This window comes from Rhagoletis pomonella, unplaced genomic scaffold, assembly GCF_013731165.1.
Source record: "Rhagoletis pomonella isolate Grant_MI unplaced genomic scaffold, Rhpom_1.0 Rhpom_scaffold_00013, whole genome shotgun sequence".
NCBI lineage: Eukaryota > Metazoa > Arthropoda > Insecta > Diptera > Tephritidae > Rhagoletis > Rhagoletis pomonella.
This window is the reverse complement of record NW_023458567.1, coordinates 5196947-5219028: the sequence shown is the minus strand read 5'-3', so window position 1 is coordinate 5219028 and position 22082 is coordinate 5196947. Positions and strand designations below refer to the sequence as shown.

Here is a 22082-nt window from a genome sequence, read left to right as displayed (position 1 = left end):
CGGCTGATGTGCTGAGTGCCAGTGAAGAGTCCTCTTAATGCATGCCTATAAATAAATCTATAAATAAGTATTTATTTAATCTACATTCATCTATTTATAATCACGCAATGGATGCTTTTCCTGCTAAATATTAAGCTCAATCAATTGAATTTTATGAAATAAATGGTTCAACTAGCTGCCTATTTAAATAATATGAATATAATTGAATTTCTGCGCGCATTACAAGTGCACTGGCGTAAAATCTTCATTAACTAGGCAAATTATTTTAAGTTGTGAATTCAAAAGTGTGTTCAAGTTATGATAAATGTATTGCTTTCATTTCAGTTAAGGGCTACTTATTTATCTATGAGCTATGCGCTTACAGAAATTTCTAATAAAATCACTATGCAACAAATTAAATTAAGTAAAGTACCAGACATTTAATAAGAGAATAGGCTCCTTCTTGTGAGAAAACTCTATGGGGAATTTATATGCCGTTACAACTACAGCAATAATTCGTATTAATAAAACATCAGCCTTGATTCCTAATAAGTCAATGCATCTATAAGCTCGTAGAAGCAAAATAAGGGCGAGCATCCAAACAATAGAAGTCGACAAATTACTGCCTGCTCTTGACAGTTCCAATTGCAAAAAAAAAACAAGAAGAAAAAACTAGCTGAAAGAAATGCCACATTTGTCAAAACAAGTCAAGCGAATGTACCAAACCAGCCAAAAATAAAAGTAAAACATCAGAAGAATGAGGAAGTAAAAGCAATGGTGAAAGTTTTGCAAAATATGTAACCATGAAACCATAAACAAACATAAATAAGTACAAATACGGGAAAAACCAGAATACTCCTTCTCCAAATAGAAGCAACAATGAATTCAACAAGAACGAAAAAAAAAAATCGCTCCAAAACCAAATCAAGCGATTTAACTTATTGCAGTATAAATAAAAAAAAAAAATGTTAATAAAAAAGTCGAGCGAAGAGTTAAACACTCGCTTCTGAACATAGGAAAACTTAAATACATACATACATACATATATAATAATAATAATAGATTGGCGCTTACACATATGTTAGTGTTTGGCCGAACTTCTCCTCCGACTAGTGGCGTGCGCTTTGATGTTGTCAAACATACATATATATGCACATACAAATTTGCGGAAAATTTGTGAGTTGCGCAGCCTTTTCTTTGAATTTTTATTACCCTGTGTTGAGCGACAATTTGGCCAACAATTTTATTCGTCGAGCGCTTTAAAATGCGCTAGTTCATTGTCTAGCCTTTTGTACTTGTATATATGCAAATACATTTACATATATATATATATATATATTTTATTTGCATTTACATGCATAGGTTCATCTGACTACTGACATTCTTTTCTTCGGCGTCGTGCTTTGATTATATCCTCACGTTTCTCATTTTTATGACAGTTAAATGCCTTGAAGTGCTATCGTTGATGTCTTCGAAGCTCACACAAGAAATCAAAATTGTCTTTTAGGTCACAAATAAAGTTCACACTTGATATGCAAAGCATTATGAGTGCAACATTTGTGGGTGAAGAGGGGGCGTGGTAGGCATTGAGAAGTAGAGAAGAAAATCTGGAAATAATGAATCGGTGGTGCTTTAAGACTTTTTTTTTTATAAATGATGAGGTTTGAATGTCCCTTTAAAAAGAATATATAGTAAATAATTTCATACGACTGGCGTGCTTTGTTGACTCCGGCCAAAATCGCTTAGTCGGTTACAGCACCAAATAAGAAGAACAAGATGAAAGAATTTCATGCTATAAGCTTTGTTTCTTCACAGATAATTATCACAAATTATCACTAATTTCTGCTGGAAAGCGTTTCTTAACCCATTTCGAATGACTGAGTAATTAATGCGCCCACGAAAAGTGTATTCACCGAAAACTTAAGGCGCTTAAAAATTTATCATGTCAAGGTCTTTCGGGTCCCAGAAGCTGGAGATAAGGATCGAGCACGAGTCGGACGCATATGATGCCCGAGTACTTAAAAAAAAACTGAATTAGTCATACATGTGAAAAAAAATCCCTAAGTAATTTTGTTTCTCTTAATTTTTTTCCAGAGATTTTTCAAAACATTTTTCGATCAAGAATAATGGCTATTTTTCGATTTTTATTATTTTTTCATACATTTTGTGCCGTTATTTTCAGATTTAATTTTTTGATTCTAAAAGCTTTAAATCGGCCATGAAATCGCGGTCTCATAACCGTTAAAAATGATCGAAAAAATAAAAATCCAGAATAAGGATAACACAATAACCATTAAATTTGACCGAAAAAGTTAAAATCCAAATTTCATAATTAATCTTGATCGCAAAAATAAAAAAATATCGATTTTGCAATGATCTTAAAATAAAAATCTTGATATTAAATAGTTATTTTCGGTGAAAAAACTCTCACTTGAAGCACTTGCGAACGCGCATTTATCTACCATGCAGTTTTTTAAATATTACCCCTGCCTGTGTTAATGTTTGTGAAAATATTAAAAAAAAAAAATTTTAAATAGTTCATGAGATCTTCTCATGCCAATTTCACATCAAGTTAAATTTGAAAAAGTAATTTGTATGCATGTATGTACGTATATTCTGAATTGTGTAACGAAGTGCAGTCTGTAAATGCCTTTTCCTTAAATTTATTTTCGGTTTTGCTCTTAACATATGTATTGATTTTATTTATTTTTTTCCATCTAAGTTTTTTTCTGTTTTCAATTTCCACAAAATACAGCTGTTCACAAGTAAGCAATTTTACTTGTAATAGGGCTACTTAGAGCCTCGAATTTTCTGCCAAAAAGCCAAATATTTAACCGACAGCAAGGCAGCGCTGAACAAAGCTAACGCTTCGGTGCCAATCAAGCGTAAAGGCCTTTACAAATTATTATTAGTACTTATATTTGTGGAGGAAGTGTGGAAGCTGCAAGAATATGTGTATAGAGAAACCGAAATTGAAAGAACTGAAAGAAGCAATTAAAGTGAAGAAAACAATGGCCGAATTGTGGTGGCTGTAAAGAGATGTTTACATACATATATACGTACATATAGATATGTATATGTTTAGCATCTGACTTGGCGGCCAATATTTTTTCCTTGTCTTACCATTTTCTGTGCAATTTTTTAGCTCCCAACGTTTTCAGTCATTTCCTTATTGGTAATCGTCCTCACTCCTCACATCTTTGTGGACGAAGGAATATATCGAAAATTAGTAAAAAAATGTTCCTACAACTTTTTTTTCATACTCATCATGTAAGGTCAGCGGAAATCAATCAGATATTCTACAAAAAGAAGTATTCGTGCAGATCGAAAAAATATTTAAAATGTGACTTTATTAACCCTGAAATAAAACTTATTTAAACTAAGTAATTTATCGCTCCAAAAGTGTGGAGGAAGAATGGTTAAATAGGATCGCACTTTATGTTACCGTTTCATTATATCAACTATTCCATACTACTACTATATATTTCCTTAACTATCGACCTCCAAAAGTATTCGAGAAGCTTCAAATCAAAATTTTTTTCTATAAATCGATGGAAAATCGACTAATACATTTATCTTTGGTATGTACATATCTTTAACGGAAGGTTACCTGTATCGATAATTTTAACGATTTAGATACATATATACATACATTCGTATCGTTACTTTAATTCACAAAGGCCCTAACCAACAATTTTTTTTTTTTTATTTTACAGGAGAAACAAAAATCATTATAAAAAGAGTATCAAAAACAGGTAGGGCTTTTTAAAAAGTGGCATGTAATTCCGTTGTTTCTAGTACTAGCACTTTAAAAATTTTTATTGAAGGTGTATTTTAATACATCCTACCAAAATCTGTGATAAACGCAGTTTCGAAAAAAGTGTTGGTTAGCGCTTTTGTGAATTAAGGTAATAATGAGATGTACGTATAATTCTGTCGATAAGTACCGTTATTTATGATTATAATGGTATCATTTAACAGCAATAACAGGCTTATTCGGCGAGGAAAATAAAATTCCTGGTAATTTTTAAACCCTTTTGGCATTCTTTGGCGCACTGGTAAATTTTGTTACCATCTCATAAGCAGGTAACAAAATATTGCCCCGTGAAGTATGCAACACCAGAATTTATACAAAACTTCGTAGCTGAATTGCTGAATATATTGAATTTGTGACCAAGGTACTTAGAATTGCGGCTACAAGAAGTGGTGTTATTTTTTTGTAACAAAATTTTCCGGTGTCAAAATGTTTGGTAACAAGCAAAATAAGCCTGTACGTGTAATCAACAATATTCCAATGGTTCGATCGCTAAATACCGATATATACGTATGTATATATATCGATAAATACATCTCCAAATATATCGAAAGCGGTATAGGTATCGATAACGATGAGGACATTTCTATCGAAAAAGGCATATCGATAAAAATGTTGATAGATAAATACATATATCGGTAACGGTAATATTTAATACAAATATTATATAATTTTATTGAAAGTAACTTATTCAATGTACATAGATACATATTTTAATATTTGAATTACACAAAGAACCAGTTTCACAACGAAAAACTCACGATTGCTTAGAAAGTGCACCTTTTGTTTTATGAATATGTAATGTAATGATGCAGCTTTAAAATAAATTGTCCTTATTAACTCAAATTCTCGCAATATCTACTGACGCCACTTCAACTTTTCACTCAAGCTGAAAACAAAAACAGAAAAATGGAAATTCCAACACTTTGCAAATTTACTTGTTAATTCAGCTGATTGCAACTTGCACTTTGCATTAAGATTTGTGTAACAAAATTTACAGAAAATTTCAAAACTTTCGCAACGTAGAAGTGCAAGCTAATTTGGCATGCAAATTTAAACAGTTTCCAAAATACATCTATAGTTCGCATGCAGCACTTTTCTTCAAAATGTCTACATGAACTGTATGCGTGTGTGTGTGTGCCAGCATTACCAACTCAGAAATCCAATCAAATTTAAACTTTTATCAACTTGAAACAGAATGAAACTGAATGAGAAATGAAAATGAAATACAATTCATTCATTGTAAAACTGCATACATACAAATGGGAGAATGCAGCAGCGTATGAGCAACATATGTAAGTGTCAACTAAATTGAGTGCGACACTGCGTATGAGTTACGTGTGGCAATACATACATACATAAGTCCTATGAATCGCAGAAGATTTTGTGCTTAGCTGCATAGCTAAAGTCGTAGTTAATTGCATACAAGTAACCGCTAAGGTTTTGTTTACAAAATGGCGTAGATAGATATCAGGAAACCGGAATACAAAATTATAGTCGAGCGTGGCTGCCTACACAGCGTACTGCTGGCTGGCGCTCTATTTTTGTTCTCACACTCTGTCACAGCTTCCGCCCAGCATCGTATAACTTCTCGTGTGGTTAAAAAACCGCAAAACCGCACCGCCAACTACCATTGCTTTGATGGCTTTTACACCAGCGCTGTCAAAGCGTTCTGCCAATTCGAATTGCTTAGCTGCTCTTCCGCCCGCCTTCTGCTTCTTTAATTACGTTCCGCTACGCTGCGATCACCTCTGCTGCATTGCTAGTCGACCACATTTTACTCTACACAAATCCTCGTAATTTTAGCATTTAATTGCCATGCGAGAATCCAAATGTCCACAAGCAAAAGCTGTGCGCGCGCTGTTGGCATATTGTCGCAACTCCACTCGGAGCTGTTTTTCTGTTTGTCTGTCTGCCTACTAGCTGCCTGTGTTTATTCTGTTTAACAGTTGGCAATAAATTGCTATTTCAAGTCAAACTTGTCTCTTTCGTGGAAGGCTTGTCGTTGTCGCAGCTACAGCTGTGGCTTTATTTCGTTGGCTCGCGTTTGTTGAGGACCGCCTTTAAGATTTTGACTTCTTTGAGCAAAATGAATAAATGCAGCGAGTGATTTGCGCGCATTGTCACAGTTGCTGAGAGTTGATAGCTATTTGACACCTTCAAATTAGAATGAGAACTGAAGCAGATACATACTTTTAGTAAAGGAAAGTAAATTGAATGGAATACTTGTATTACCAAGAAAATGGGTAGTTACTAGTTGCCAATGTAGATCTTAAGAGTGTTTTTCGTTAGGTTAGGAATCTTAAAATTTTTACAAATGCATAATTTTCCACTTTAAAAACTAACTATTTTCGGAGAGCGTGAGATCTTACTAACCCACCCTCATATCCATCTGGCTGCGAGAAATAGCACCTAATGACATACGTACAGCAGCGATCAATAAAATAATAGCAAAACTCAAATTGATCTTGTTTGCAACTTTTGTTTATTTATTTAATTTTTATAATTTTCATTTAAAATATAGTTCGATCTATAACAGAAACCACACTAAAATTTAATGGGCTATAAAATTGCATACCTAAAATTTTTCTAAAAATTGTTAATAAATAGTTTAAAATTTTTGGATGTATTTGTTAAAGTTTGTTCAATTTTTGTAAGAAGTTTGAAATGTGGATTTATGTGATGCTGATTGTGTCATGTGCTAGATTAAAAAAAAAAAAATTTAGCATTAAATAAACAAAAGAAAAATAACCAAAACTTGCCAAAATGTCACTTAACTTAATCAGCTGACCACAAGTGTATATTAAAAACAGTATTTATTGTATCGATAAAATTTCGATAATTCTATCGATAACTACCAATATTTATATCGATTGTGTCTCTGTAATGTAAATGTACTCTTCACTGAACCTTAGCTCCCAAGCCGGTGCTTTTCCGAGACGAAACGTACATAGCTCTCGTTCGCTCTTGGTAGTAACACTACTGTCTTTCGGTCAGAAAAGTTCGACATATTTGTGGCTGCTGCTAAACTAAACTTCTGTTAATCTTGCGCAAACGCTATTTGTGGACTAATTCAATATAATTGTGGCAAGAGACTCGGTTTTTTGTGAAATGTGCCTAGAAGATAACGGGGTTGCGTGAATATCCAGCCGTGGGTGAAAGTTTACTTTGGAAAGGTTTTAGTGTTGTACAACGAAAGCCAAAATCTTTTTTAGTGAAAGTTAAATATATAATGTAAGTAGGCGGGAACTCTAGCACTCTACTCTGTACTCTAGTTCACTTTTTTAATTTGTTATTTATTTTTATTTATGTAAATCAATTGCATCTTCAATCTGCACTAAAATCTGCTGCAATAACAACCCAGAAAAGTCGTCTGAAAATCTACTTCAATTGTTTACAAGTTCCACTTAATCTCGCTCATGCACTCAACTACATTTAAATAAGAAATCGAAAAATAAAAATAGAAAACATAAAATTCTTCCCAACGCTTCAAAACAACAAACCAAATACGTATATAACGCGAATATGCAGTGACGCCATGAATGCATATTGCACATAAAAGTAGAGTATACGGTGGCGGTAGGGGTGCGACATTCTAGCAAGTCTTTTTTGTCTTAATTTAATTTATAAAATTTTTATTAGTTTTATTTATGAAAGAATAGCTCACTATTAAACAAAAACCATGTAAAACGAATTTTATACTTTATAAAAAAAACTAGCCAATGCCCGCTTGCTTCGCGGCGCCTAATAAGATCTTTTGCGTTGGCCAATACAAACATAGCGTTTAAAGGCAAAGGCGGTCTGTAAAGTAAACACTTTTAGTTTAAATTGAAACGAATAAAGAACAGAAAGAATCCTCCTCACACATAGGCCAAGAATAGTAACGCTATGATACCATATGGAATACCTTTCGATGTCATGAGTTTTACCGATGGTCTTATTTCCACCTGTGAGATCTCTGCCTAGCGTGCGTAATATTCTGCTATGATCTTGCAACTTCAACATTGGTCAGTAAACCATTTTTCAGTTATAGGAGGGCCAAGAAAATCCTCGCCCCCCATCCCCCACGATGAAAAGTTTTCCCGTACACTGGCCAAATAAGTCGTGCGACCTCTTAAATATCGTTCAAATGGAGCTATTGATATACCTACCGTGTTCCTTTTTTTACGGACGTGGTCGAATCTTTCCATGTCAATTTGCCATTTTTGTTGCGGTCTTTCCATGCATACTTAAACGATTTCTCCATTTAGCCATATGAAAAGTAAATTCAGAGCAGACCAAACCCCGTGTAGGTTTCTATATATTTCGGCTGCAGCGCAATCCATTAGGTCCCTTTTCTGCAAAACCACTGCCTGTCATGAAATGAATACGCATTATGAATTTCAATCAGATTTTATAAAATACAGCAGGTCATTTTTAGGAAACGAATTTGTCATTATACATTATACATTATACACTTTGCGAATTTGATCGAAATCGGTTAATGAATACGAGTTTTATAAGTAACTCTGCTCCAGCGCCACCACCGTTTTGTCTAGTAGGCTATAATAGGACCATATATGCAAGGTTTAACCTCCGACAATTTGACTGGTTTTTGAGTTTAGTCCTAACAACGAAAACGGCTATCATTTTATGTATGTATGTACATATATGTTTCGAATGAAAAAAAAAATCATCATGAAAGTAATAAACTTTTCGAATTTGCATTAACAAAATCGGTTATGAACCGATTCGGGTCCGTTTTCGCAAACGCTTTTTTCATCATGCAGGTAGCTTATAATTTGAATTTTAACGAAATCGGTTCATAAATACGATTTTTATAAATAACTCGACTTCCGCGCCACCTAGCGGGTCTATTTTTGGTAAACGTATTTTCCATCATGCTATTAGCTTACTTTTTGAATTTAAAATCGGTTCGTAAATACGATTTTTATAAATAACTCGACTCCAGCGCCACCTAGTGGGTGTATTTTCGCATACCTATTTCTCATCATGGAGGTAGCCCACGTTTTGAATTTGAATGAAATCGGTTCATAAATACCACTTTTATAAGTAACTCGACCCCAGCGCAACCTAGCGGGTTTTCTGGTAGCCTATAATAGGACCATATATGCAAGGCATAACCTCTGAAAATTTGACTGAAGTCTATGCAGTAGTTTTTGAGTTAACTCCGAACAACGAAAACGGCTATTATTTTATATATATAGATAGATAGATGGGGAAAATTCGACAATATTTTCTTAATATTTCAAACTTTTAACTTATGCAGTTAATATAATAAATAATAAACAAAAACCATGTAAAAACGAATTTTATACTTTATAAAAAAATGGGGAAAATCCGACAATATTTTCTTAATATTTCAAACTTTTAAATCAGAATTTGTAGAATAAATTTTGGTATGCAATTATATAATAAGTGCAAGTTTGAAGTAGCTACGACTTTCCGTTGATTTTTGGCAAATTTGTTTTGCTGACTTGGTCATGCTTTTTCTTTTTTTTAATACGAAGTACATATGTTTCATAATTTTTTTATATGGAGGAGAATGCACAACACCCTCAGCAAAAAAAAAATGCAACAAATCAACTTGCACTTTAACATACATGCTAATGGGCTACAAAACAGGGTACGAAATTTTTTTCTATTCAATTTTGATGAAACTTTGTCGAATTTGTACAAATTTTTGAAATTCGGATTTACATACATAAGTTTTGTTAGATAGTGAGCTATACTTTCATAAAATACTAATAAAAATTAAAAAAAAATACAAATAGCCAAAATTCGTTAAAATGTCGCGTCCCTATCTGTTTGCCCGCCACCGTATACTTCACTTTTATGTGCAATAGACATGCATGGCGTTGCTATTGGAGCTCTGCGCTTTTTATGATGACTCAGCGAATCTTGGTGTGCAATTCATGCAACAGATAGAATAATGAATATAAACATACATACATATTTAAGTTCGTACTTAAGAGAGCATTGTCTACTTAATACTCGTAGCTAGCGTGGTTAAGGATCGCAGCGGGGCGAACGAACTAAAAGCTGCGTAAAGACGATGTGAAGCACCTATTGAGTGGACAGTGTGGACAGCATTCACTGAATGACACTTAGAGGAGAAAATACTTAAAACGCATAGAATAAAATATAGGAACATTAAATTAAACAAAATAGTAATAATAAATAAAACATTCAGAAAAGATTTTTTTTTTAACATTGGCATTAGAACAAAATGTAAATTCAGAAACAACTGCATTCTTTTTGCAATTAAAATTTATCATCATACCACAAATTGCAAATTTTGTTGGTTTGAGGTAACAGGGCGCAAGATAAAAACAAGATATCGTGAACATATAAGGGACTACAACAAAAAAATGCTAAAACCTTCTACTACCCCGGAATCGAACTTCGCAAACCACATGGCAGAAAACCATTGTACGCCAATGAAAATAGGAAAGACAGCCAAAGTTCTCCATGTACAGCACAAAGGACAACGCCTAAACGTATTAGAGAATATGGAGATATACAAACAAAAGACGTTCGTCGGAAAAATAATAAATGAGCAAATAAACACCGCATCTGATATATTATTCGAACCACTCAGGCTACTATAAGCAAAACAAAACAGAAACCCTGCAACTATCATAAACAATGAAATGCAGGTCCAAACTACAGAAACAAAGAGAAAGAAAATAACTGACTTTTACCTACCTGCGAATCCATGCAACAATTAATCAAAAAAGAGGTGAACAGCTAATTTCTACCTGAGGATGTACACACAGAACTGAAACTACTGGTTGAACGAAAGAATATAATCCGCTGAGACGTACCTAACTATGAACCAACGACGATTTAACACGGCTATAAATAGTGACGGACAAACAGAAACTATTCAGAACGAAAAATGACACTGAAGATGGCACAACGCCGAAACCGGTTTGTCTCCAAACCAAATTTGACAAGGGATGACGGAAAATCGTTCCACATTACATCACACTCCTACCCTGTCGGAAACACCAACAACGAAAATGAGTAAATTAAATAAATTTGATTAATTTCATTCAGTTTAAGCTTTAGATACATTTTTCATTGACCCAAAAAATCTGGCGTTTGTCAGAAAATCATTGCAATTTGATATTAATTTTAATAGTATTGAACAAAAGCTTTTGCAACAGCTATAAGCTGCAATTTAAGCTGAAAGTAATAGCCGCAAGTATTTCAATGACAGGACAATACAATGAGTTTTGTTTGGGTATCTGTTTTGATAAGATCGATAAGCATTGCTTATGAGAGTGTGAACAGCAAAGTATGTAATTACATATGTATGCTTTGTTTGATTTTTAACGCTAGACAATAGTGAGTGTGCTAGTGGGAAAACGACTACACAGGCAAATTGGAAAGGGCAATAATAAAATTTTTAAATACCTTGGGACCTAAAAATTCCCAAACAGTTCGGAGTAGTACACGTACGGTCCTTCAAAATCGCAAAAAAAAAGAAAATTTCGAATAAAACCCCTAGAAAACCTCAAAAGATCTGGAAAACGAAACAAATCAATTCACTTTTTACATACTTAAAGAAAAATCGCCAGTTTTTTGCTGCCGAAAAGATATAAATAAATTTTACTTAAACTAAACTAAAATTGCATACATAAGTATGTATAGTTCTGTATAATACCTTAATTTCATTTTCTTATCCCATTACTAACATTATTCGATTTCCGCTTTCCTTTTTCAGCTGCATCTTTTCAAGTCCATAAAGTTGTAGGCGTTGCGGTGAGTACCTAAAATTTATTTACTACATACATAATGGGCTATAAAAAACTGCGTACCTAAAAAAAGTTTTAAAATTTTTGGGTGTAATTGTTAAAGTTTGAAATGTGGATTTATGTGGTGCTGGTTATGGCCAGACTTTTATAAAAAAAAAAAATATAAACATAAAATAAACAAAAGAAAAACTAGAGAAAACTACTCCAAATTTCGCTTAACTTAATCAGCTGAAAACAGGGGTATATAAAAAGGTGGCAAACCTATTCAAAAAATAAACCCTACTTTCCCATCTATTTGCCAAGGCTCTTCGTTTGACACCTCATATATGAAAATCGCGCGAGGCAGGCCTATTAAAAAAATATAACCTTACTGCCCATCTAGAGGTCAAGCCCGTTCATTTGGCACCTCATTTTTGAAAATTGAACGGTGCAAATCTTATAGTTCATTTCACCTATCCTTCGCACTGTTGCTTATATCAGTCAGACTGCTTGCTATGTTAAATTTTCCACAAACAACAATAAATAATGTCGCAAATTTTCGAAACATTTTCATTCTTGTTCACATTGTTTTAATTTTTTTTGCTTCACTAGTACCGGGTGTAAATAAAATTAAAAGTAAGGTTAGACTTAGATTGAAAAAATACAGTTCTAGTTTTTTCGTTTTTTTCATAATTTTTTAGCCATTTTTATTAAGTATTTTCTTATCATAATTTTTCTAAATGTAATCAGAAACCCCATTTTGTAATAGAAATATTTTTTTTTTTTAATTAAGAAAGTCTTTTTTCCTATAACATTTCACATAATCACTTCTTATCACCATAAAGCGTTCTTTTTTACCAAAAATTATGTATAATCGTTATCACATCATCTAGCATAACTTTAACAATAAAACTTGCATAGATAGCGGATTAAAAACCTTAAAAACAGTAAAAATAATATTTTTCCATGAAAATCCATAAAAAATAGCAAAAATTGTACCACAGCGCAGACTAGTGTAAGTTTTAGGGAAAAACAAATATCAAAACTGAATTCCTCGACCCAAAAAAATAGTTATATACTATAACTTTCCAGAAGAATTTCGTTTTTTGATCGAACTTAGTCAATTTTTCCTGTAAACAGGGTCACCAGCTTTAAATACGCATACAAAATAAGCTAATAATTGCTATGTGAGGTGTGAGCTTCCATTTCCTTTTGGTTTTATCAAATACGGAGACATGAATCTCAATTTTGTATCAGAGTGTTTTTTTTTTGCACTTTCTTTCATATAAAAGAAAATTGTCGAATACACTTCGAATGGAAAAAATGCGAAACACCTTCAACCACAAATATTCTCAAAACTAAACAAAAGACAAATAGTCAAAAGTGGCCAAAATATCACACTCCTGTTATTTTGTGCACAACTGTGCATAACTTAGCCAATCAGTAATATTTCATGCTCTTGAAAAGTTCACCACTGGTCTCACCTTGACAGCTTTAGTGTAGCTTGTTCACATTTGATAGAGTTTAGGGATCAAAACAATGTTTTTCTTTAAATGTAATCTCGAATATATTTTCCAGTAAGGCTTGTATGTATTTAGTTCAATCTGAATGACTTTCGTTTGCGCTTACACCCGAACATTCGGTAGAACTCTAATTAAGTACCATCAAAAACCACTTAATGGCTCAGTCAAATGCTTAATTGTGGCCAAATAAAAGATGGGAAAGTGAATGTGTACATAAATGCAGCAAGTGGGGGAGTCTGCGCGCAAATACATAAATAAGAGAACTGTTGTTCTCGACCTTTGCTGCTATGTCATGTGCCTTGGCGTAAAGTCTTGAATGGAGTACTAAATATTTTTACAGCAACCAAAATATTCGAAATGACAAAAATAATTCTAGCTATTTCGAGAATAGCGACAATCGCAATAGCGTACAGTTCAAAATTACCAGAAAACGGAAACCAAAATGCGCAAACATACATATATATACAGTGACGAACAAAAGTGTTGGCACAGTGAATTTTTCGCAGTATATGCAAAGTTTTTTATTCCTATTTATTTGCTATAATCTTTATAAAAATGGTTATGGTCCATACTCCAACAAAAAACATAAAAAACAAATCTCCAAACTTTGTGCAAAACTCAGGAAAATTCAATAAATTTGCATACCAATTTGCAACTTTTTATTCCGATTTGTTAGAAAAATTCTAAGAATGCAGTTTTATAGCCCATTCAATTTTAGTATAAGGAAGTGCAAGTTTGAAGTTGCTAGAAAATCGCGTTGCTTTTTGGAAATTTTTTTCACGCAGGTTCTTCCATACAAAGTATGTTCGAAAATTATTTTTTGTATGGAGAAAATTATTTATACCTTCTACTAAATAAATTGCCAAATTGCTTATTAGTAATTTAACTATAAAAATTGTACCAAGCATTTGTCTGCGGCTGGAAAGTGTAGGAAGATTAATAAGTTTTAATCGGCTCGTATAAGGTGGAAGGTTATATTGAGAATCCCAACGGAAATTTCTTAAAGCAAAAAGGATTTCCCTGCGACTGGCAAGTGTAGGAAGGTTAATAAGTTTTAAACGACTCGTATAAGGTGGAAAACTATATTGAGAATCCCATCGGAAATTTCTTAAAGCAAAAAGTAGGAATTGTTTTTGAACTGATTCTATCTTGTCTCAGTGAATTTGATACCTTGGATTCCAAACCACCGAACCGTATTCCAGAATTGGCCTAACTAATGTAAACAGGGTATTAGAGATATAAGGGTCACAAAATTCTTTTGACCATCGTTTCCCAAATGCAACTACACCTTTAGCCTTGTTGACTGTCACAATAATATGAAGATTAAAATTAAGCTTAGGATCCATTGTGATATCAAGGTCCACAAAATTGTATACCTGTTCCAGCTTATGGTTACCTATTGTATAAGAAGCGGATGAACAGCTCTTCGCGAGAAGCACATTACTTTACATTTCTTAAGATTTAGAGGCATACGATTTACTTTACACCAGTAAGCCATGCTGTTTATTTATTTATTTAAGAATAATCTAGAAAATGTACATTTTCTTACAGACTATACAGAGACTAATTCTGTTTAAGTTTATTTCAGAATTTCATTTAATATGGATTTAAATCTAGGTCTAAGTCTGATTGTAGCAAAGCATATATTTTTACTCATTTAAAATATATTATATATTTTTACTTATTTAAAAATTGGACATCACTTTCAGGGCATTTTTAAAAAAGGGACACACATGATTAGTAATTAAAAAACTAGACATATAAAAAAGAGTGGCTCTGAAAATTAGGGACAGTTTTTACTAAAATTATCAAAACTTATGTTCACTTTTTAAAATACCAAAAAATATGTCCAGGTTTTAAATTATCAAAAAATGAATGCCCAGTTTTTGAATACAAAAGTAATATCCATTTTAAACTTTAAAGCGTTCATTTATTATTCTTTTTAATCATGTCAATTTTTAAATTATCAAAAAATGTAATCCAATTTTTAAATTGCCATAAATTTATGTCCACTTTTTAAACTACCAAAAATTAAGTCCATTTTTAATATATCAAAAAATTATGTTAAGTTGTTTAATATAAAAATTAATGTCCATTTTCAGATTGCAAGCGTTCTTTTATAGTTCTCTTTAGTTTTCTCTTTAGTTACCCGAACTTATGTCCACTTTTGAAATTATCAAAAGATATATGTATGTTCATTTTTAAAATTACCTAAAAACTTTATTCACTTTTAAAATTAGCTAAAATTTTTATCTGCTTTTAAAATTACCAAAAAATGATACAACTTTTGAAACTACTAAAAAGTATTTGCAATTCTTACTCTCTAGCACCACTTTATTGTTTACTTGCTCACTGTGCCTCATCTTTGCCAGTGCACACTGCTCCCACCACTGCTTGCCATTTCAACTACTTTCAACATATTTTAGATTTACTGTTCTTCTGAAACTTTTAATTTCCCATGTCACGTGACCACCAACCAACGCATTCGGTTTTTACGAAAACGCGTTTGTTCTTTGTTAAAGAGCAACAAAAGCAGCAATGAAAACAATGACCAATTACGTTTGGCCTTACTGCGCTTTTCTTTGACCGCACATACATATAACTGCTTCGCAATGCTCAACTCTATTTTTTCCGTTTATTTTCAACTGGTTTTCCCTCGAAGAGCAAAGGAAAAAGTGCAAAAATTTTTTGATTACTTCTTTAACAAGCCACACGAAATGGGAATATGCGAGTTTTGAGCACAGCATGTTGCCAACGCAAATTTAGTCAGTTCAAGATTTTCCAAAAGTGTAAAAAGAGAAATATCCCAAACTTTTTCTCCCACTAAATTGAAGAGCGAGATGGAAAGGAAACACCAACTGCTGCTTAATTTTTAATGAACTTAAACTTGCTTTGCGTGCTGCGATTTAATTAGCCTTGAGAGTAGAGTAATTATGCTACGGCTCCGCTGGGCGGCAAATGTTCAAACTAAATTATTATAGTGAAATTAAGGAAAATTGAGTTTCCGTTTAAGGCTGGATTGGGTTAAGAAAACTAGAGACAGCATATTCCATATTGGATGTGAACAGAGGACACTTCTTTCATGCTATAGTTTGGTTATATAACGTTTGTCATTAAGATGAGAAGTTCGCTGTAAGGCAGGAGATAGAAGTGAGAAAAATGGTATTCACATGTGCCGCTTTAATTGCATAGCTCGCAGTTGAACTCGACTATGAAGAAGATTATTTGATTAAACTTGACAATTTTTGGCACTGAAGGACTACCGGGAAGGGTGGCAGGCCGTAAAGAACGGTAGGTTTTTGCACCTGCCATTGACCAGGTTGTATCCAATACTCAGATTGGAGTACCTACGTCTTTACGTACTCTTTCACAACACTTAATGTGACCTTGTTGGAGTCTAGAGTCATTAGAGCCGCTGGGTGTCCTAACGAGGGCGACTTAAAGCTAAATTACACAATTTTTTAACGCCTAGCGAATAGCCAAGACTTCCACTTGAGCGGCATTCGCAGTATCTGATAAGCGCTTTGAACTTCTGGCATTAAGGCTTACTGCATAGAGTCCTGCACCAACTTCAAAATCTATTCTGAAGCTGTTTGAGAAGTTACACTCTAAAAAAACATTGTGTAAATTTCCTAGCTAAAAGGTACGTTACTGATATCCTACCTTATTATTTGCAAAATTACATGCTCGACTATTCAACGAATAGTTTGTTTAAATTTTTAGAGTGCAATATAGCTGCTGTGGTGTGCGTAAATTTACTACGAAAGTGTGTATAAAGCCGCTAACAAAAAGGATTTTAACACACGAAAATTTGTAAACGAGAAAAATACATATTCATCGTGTAGATTTACCAAAAAGTTTTAAAAATAAACAAAAATATTCTCGATTTATAGTCGCATTTTTAAACAGATTTTTTAGAGTGTAGAACTTCCGAGTCTTAGTATGTTGAAATTTCTTGGCAAGGACTTCCATTATTACAGATACTCCATTGAATATTTCGTCAGTATAATTCAGAATGGTGCTAAATAGATTCCGTCTTTGCGTCATCCTAAACCATTCATCTGCTATATCCGTAGCCCAGCAAATTTCTTCCAGGAGAAACCAGCACACGTTTGAGGAACAGAGTTGGGTATTTTAAAAACTAAGTTTGAGAATGTTCGGCATAAGAACCAAAATTCACTGAAAATATAGTTGCAATTGGCCAAAATAGTCCCTCTAAATCACTTTAAATTTGACATTTCCATTTTTTAGCTTGAATACAGTCAGATAATATTGAAATAAATTAAATTTGTGACCATTATGGTTTCCACTTTTTGGATTTTAATTTTTTTTTATATATGTTTTAACTATTCTGTTAATATTTTTACTCTTTTTATTAGTTGTTACATTCTTTATTTAAAGCAAAAAAATATATAAGTATATTTTTCCATAACCTACAAGTAATTAAAACTTCCACAAACGCTTAACATATATATTTTTTTTTGCTTCAATTTAAATGGGCAACGCAATTGCTAAAATAGCATAACTTTCAATATTGTAAGTACGCCATAAAACTGCTGGTATTTCAATATGATTTAAAATGATTTCCGTTAAGCACACAATTTTCACATTATTAAAAATGAGATATCGAATTATTCATGCGCATAAACGAAATATAAAAGGCGACATAACTTTTAATTTTCATTGAAGTGATAAATTTCAACATTTTCCATGCCAACACTTTCAACCGAGAGCGTACGCGCGTGTATGTAAGTATTTATGAATTAATGAAATTCGTATGCAATTCAATAAGTAAATATGTAATGAAAATCAGTTGTATGTAATTAAATTTGGGAAAAAATTTTCATAAATAATTTTTTGTAACGAAAATTGTGCGTGACGTGTTAAAAATGAAATCATCGTTGTGGAAAATGAAAACGCATGCGACATTGTGGTCGGAGTTGTTAATAAATACATATGCATATTAAATATGTATGTATTCACACTATGAATATGAGCAAAAGCTTGCGCGGTACATACCGTGTATATTTTCACACAACTCTCACACATAAATATATAAATAATTTCACTGTGTATTAATTGTTGTTTTGAAGTGGCCGCGAGTTTTTAGCCTGGCAAAAATGTTGCTCATACGCCAGCGATGCCCGCAGGCAAGCTGCAAACTCTCAGACTGAATAATTTATTTATATAAATATGTACACTATCAGCAAATGTAGGTGAATAAGTATTTATAACCAAGATATGAAACCTAATCAAAATAACGGTTCAGTTTCGGTTTCGGTTTCGGTTTTGCAAAGTATTTGGGTTTCGGTTTTGGGTAGGCTCTTTAAATTTAGTTTCAGTTACGGTTACGGTTTCGGTTTCGGGATTGAAATAAAAATATGAAGACAAGTTAGACAAACCACATTATTTATTAAGTAAATATATACCTTCCAAGGTCGCCAAACATTTTTTGCGATTTTAAACATTTTGGTAAATTTAAATTCAAATGAAGAAAACACCTTTGAATCACTCGCACTTTGCAAATTGCCTATCAGCTTGCACTGAAAATAAAATCTGCGTAAATATAACGAAAACTCGCGTACATTTTACGAAAGTTTTCGTTGATTGTACAAAACCGTTTTCGTACATACTACGAAAATATGAGACATCAGATCTTAGTACATTTTACGATCGTATTCGTACTATTTACGAACGAATTTCGTACTACTTACTAAAGAATTTCGTACTATTTCTTTATTTTTCTTACGAAATTTTTGTAAAATGCACAAAATAGTTCGTATATTTAACGAAATTATTTTCCTAAAATCTGCGGTTAAGTAGAACTTCCGATTGCTTTCATTCACCACACTGTAATAAATATAAGACGAATTATATATATCACAACACTTTTATTTTGGTTTTATTACTAATTTTAAGCGTTTTTCTTTAACAAAATGTTTTGCAATGTTTTTATGTGAAGGTACTTGGCAGATTCGCAGCTTCTTCGATGTTTGTTTCCTTTCTCGACTATAAATTAAAGGAAAAGGCGTCTGAAAGGCAAGTTTCAGTGAAAAATCATACATGTACTTACTTAAAATTTCATTAAGTAGTGCGTCTGTTCCTGGCTTGGGCTTGCCGTTGATAGGTAACTGATGAAATTGCCTATTTATGAAGTCCCACATTGCAGCGCAAGGCTCAGCGGGGCGATGTTAAAAACATTGTATGCTTAAAAGCATTTATCCAAAGCTTTAATATTTAATTTTCTATTGTATTTTTATCTAGCAAAACCATCTTAAAACGTTTAAAATTATATAATACCTCTCACAGCAGCCAACCAGTAATTTCGCAATGACACGCGGTACATAAAAATATGATGAAATATTAAACTGACGGTTATTTAGTATATTGTACGAAAATATTCGTCTGTTGTACGAATTAAAAAAAAATGTTTCTGCATTTGTTCTATGTACGAAAGTATTAAGTAAATTGTACGAATACAGAATTGAAGATTTCGTAAATTTTAAAACCATGCGTAAATATTACGAATGCCTTCGTACAATATACAAAATTATTCGTACAGAGATTTGTTCAGTAATTTACGAATGTGTTTCGTAAAATAAACGTTAGATTTCGTAAAAAAGGCTTTACGAAAGTCCTTTCGTTATATTTACGAATGGTTCGTAGAATCTTCTTTCGTTGTGAAAAATGTGTTCGTATTATGAACGAAAGTTTCGTACATTATACAAAAACCAAGACTACGAAAGTTTTTCGTAGCACTTTTACGAAATTTTATTTTCAGTGTGAAAGCATTTTTTTTTTCAAGACGATAGGCAATTTTTTGCTCAATTTCAACAGCTGATCGATCATAGCTCTTGGAAGTGAGCTTTTTTTTTCAGAAAATGCATGTTGGATCGTGTGAACCCCGCTATATACATACATAGTTTGTTGAGCATCTCTGGTATGTATGCATGTACATTTTCTTCTTTTATTTTTGGTGTTGTGGTTTACTAATACGCCCCGGCGTCCAACTAAACGAACTTCTGGCTTGATAAAAATGTGTTTCTGATTGAAAAAGTTTATTGTTGGCGACGCCCGCTAAATAAACGTATGAACATACATATTTATGTAGGTACATACACGTACATACAAGTACTTGGACACACATACACATATGTTTGTATGTATATGCGAAAAACAGCATACTTTTCTGCCTGCTTCACCGCTTTGCGGTTTCGCGCTCCATTATTTAATTTTGCCCAACAGCAATCGCAACAAAGCCATATCGAGCACAAAAACGCAGACAACAGACTTAAACTAACATAATCGTAAATATGTAACTAAGCAAGTTAATGGAAATCCAAACAGCGACAGGAAATTGTGCAAAAAAAAAATCAAAACGAAAAAAACTGAAGCAAAAAGCTATAATAAGAAAAGCAAGTACTACTTAAAGCGAGCAGCATTTTGACTACTCAATTCTTAAGTCCATTCACCAACTCTATTGCTATTATTAATGTTTTCTACAATCGCGCCTTCAAATTACTTTTACTACGCGTAGTTTGCATTTTTTTTCAAATTAGACCTAAACCAACCTATGTATGCATGGTCAGCGGGTGGCTGGCGGCCAGGCAAGCGACGCCTGGGAATTGGTTCGTCGAGGACCGAAAAATGGAAAGAAAAAAGAGAAAAGCATAAAAATTTAAAGACATGCCGCAGACGTGGCTGCTGCTGTTGTCAAATTTGTGTGTCAGTAACTGTGTATGTATGAATGAATGTATGTTGGCGAGAAGGCACAATATACTTTTTTCTCTCCTTTGTTACTGGTATACGTGTATAAATTTTAAATAAATGAGAAATACGTTTGTATGTATGTATGTATGCACTTGCTTTGGAATTCCCTCGCCCTATTTCAATGCATGCTTCTAGGTATCAAACTAGAAGCTTATTGAATTACATAGATGTGCATTTATTTTAGGCATCTGTCTTGAAACAAATTGCTCGCTGTATACATAAATTTGTGCTTGTAGAAAATTCATCAGTTTCGGATTGTGCACTAAAAAAGGAATTTAATGACTCTTTTTTTTGTTTAAAGTAATGGCAATAATATTTTTTAATGCCCAAGTTTGTCATACGAATTTCTGCCATTTAATAAGGCAGTATATGATATCAAGTGACTTTGATGTTAATATCGATAACTAAAGTAATATAGATAAAATTATCGATAACTAATGATAAGAATGTAGAAATAATGTATGAGTGATACCGCGAAAAAATTGTCGATAAGTTATGAGAAAACATATCGACAACTCTGTATATCAAAATATATCGCGAAAATTATATCGAAACACATACCGAAAAGTAATGCTAAAAGTATATCGATAAAATATATTGAAAACATTTCGATAACGATTGGTATAAATATTATATTGAAACAGCATTGACAAATACACCTATTCTATCTAGAAAGTATCTGCTACAACGACGACACCAACAAATTCATTCGGGTTGAATAGCTTCAACACCGTTGAAAAAAATCGATATTAAAATCAAATTTTTAGCCACAATTACTGCTCATCAAGCCTAAACAAATATAAAATTTTGCTTACTAAATCAGCTAGTTTAAATAAATGCAAGCCCAATTTGTAAATATACATAATTTTCCTCATATACATATATATTAGAGTGATTCAGAACAAAAAAAAATAATAAAGAAATAGTTTCGATGCGGACATTCTTAATATTAATATTAAGGGCTCATATTTTCTGAGGGTTATTTTGGCGTCTAAACGAAACTTTTGAGCATGGTTCCGAGGGGGAAAAATTTTTTTTTTCTGAATCACCCTAATACATATATACACGCCGTGTCAAAATTATAAGCGCAGCACTTACAGAATGTTAAGTATTTAAAATACTAATTAAAAAAAAAAACAAAATACGTATGTACATATTTGTATTTTGCATTTAAATACTTTTTTACAATTTTTGGCTATTTTTTGCTTAACAAAATGACGAAAACTTGCCACTAATACGACGTAAATGATGTGT

At 32.8% G+C, this 22082-nt stretch overlaps 1 long non-coding RNA gene across 1 annotated transcript in view; it reads left to right on the top strand.

Moving 5' to 3' along the window:
- Nucleotides 1-22082, top strand: part of LOC118748596 — a 165234-nt gene that overhangs the window by 23905 nt on the left and 119247 nt on the right. The window contains exon 2 of the long non-coding RNA XR_004994066.1: nucleotides 11526-11563. This is a non-coding gene — a long non-coding RNA (uncharacterized LOC118748596). The remainder of the gene's footprint in view (nucleotides 1-11525; nucleotides 11564-22082) is intronic.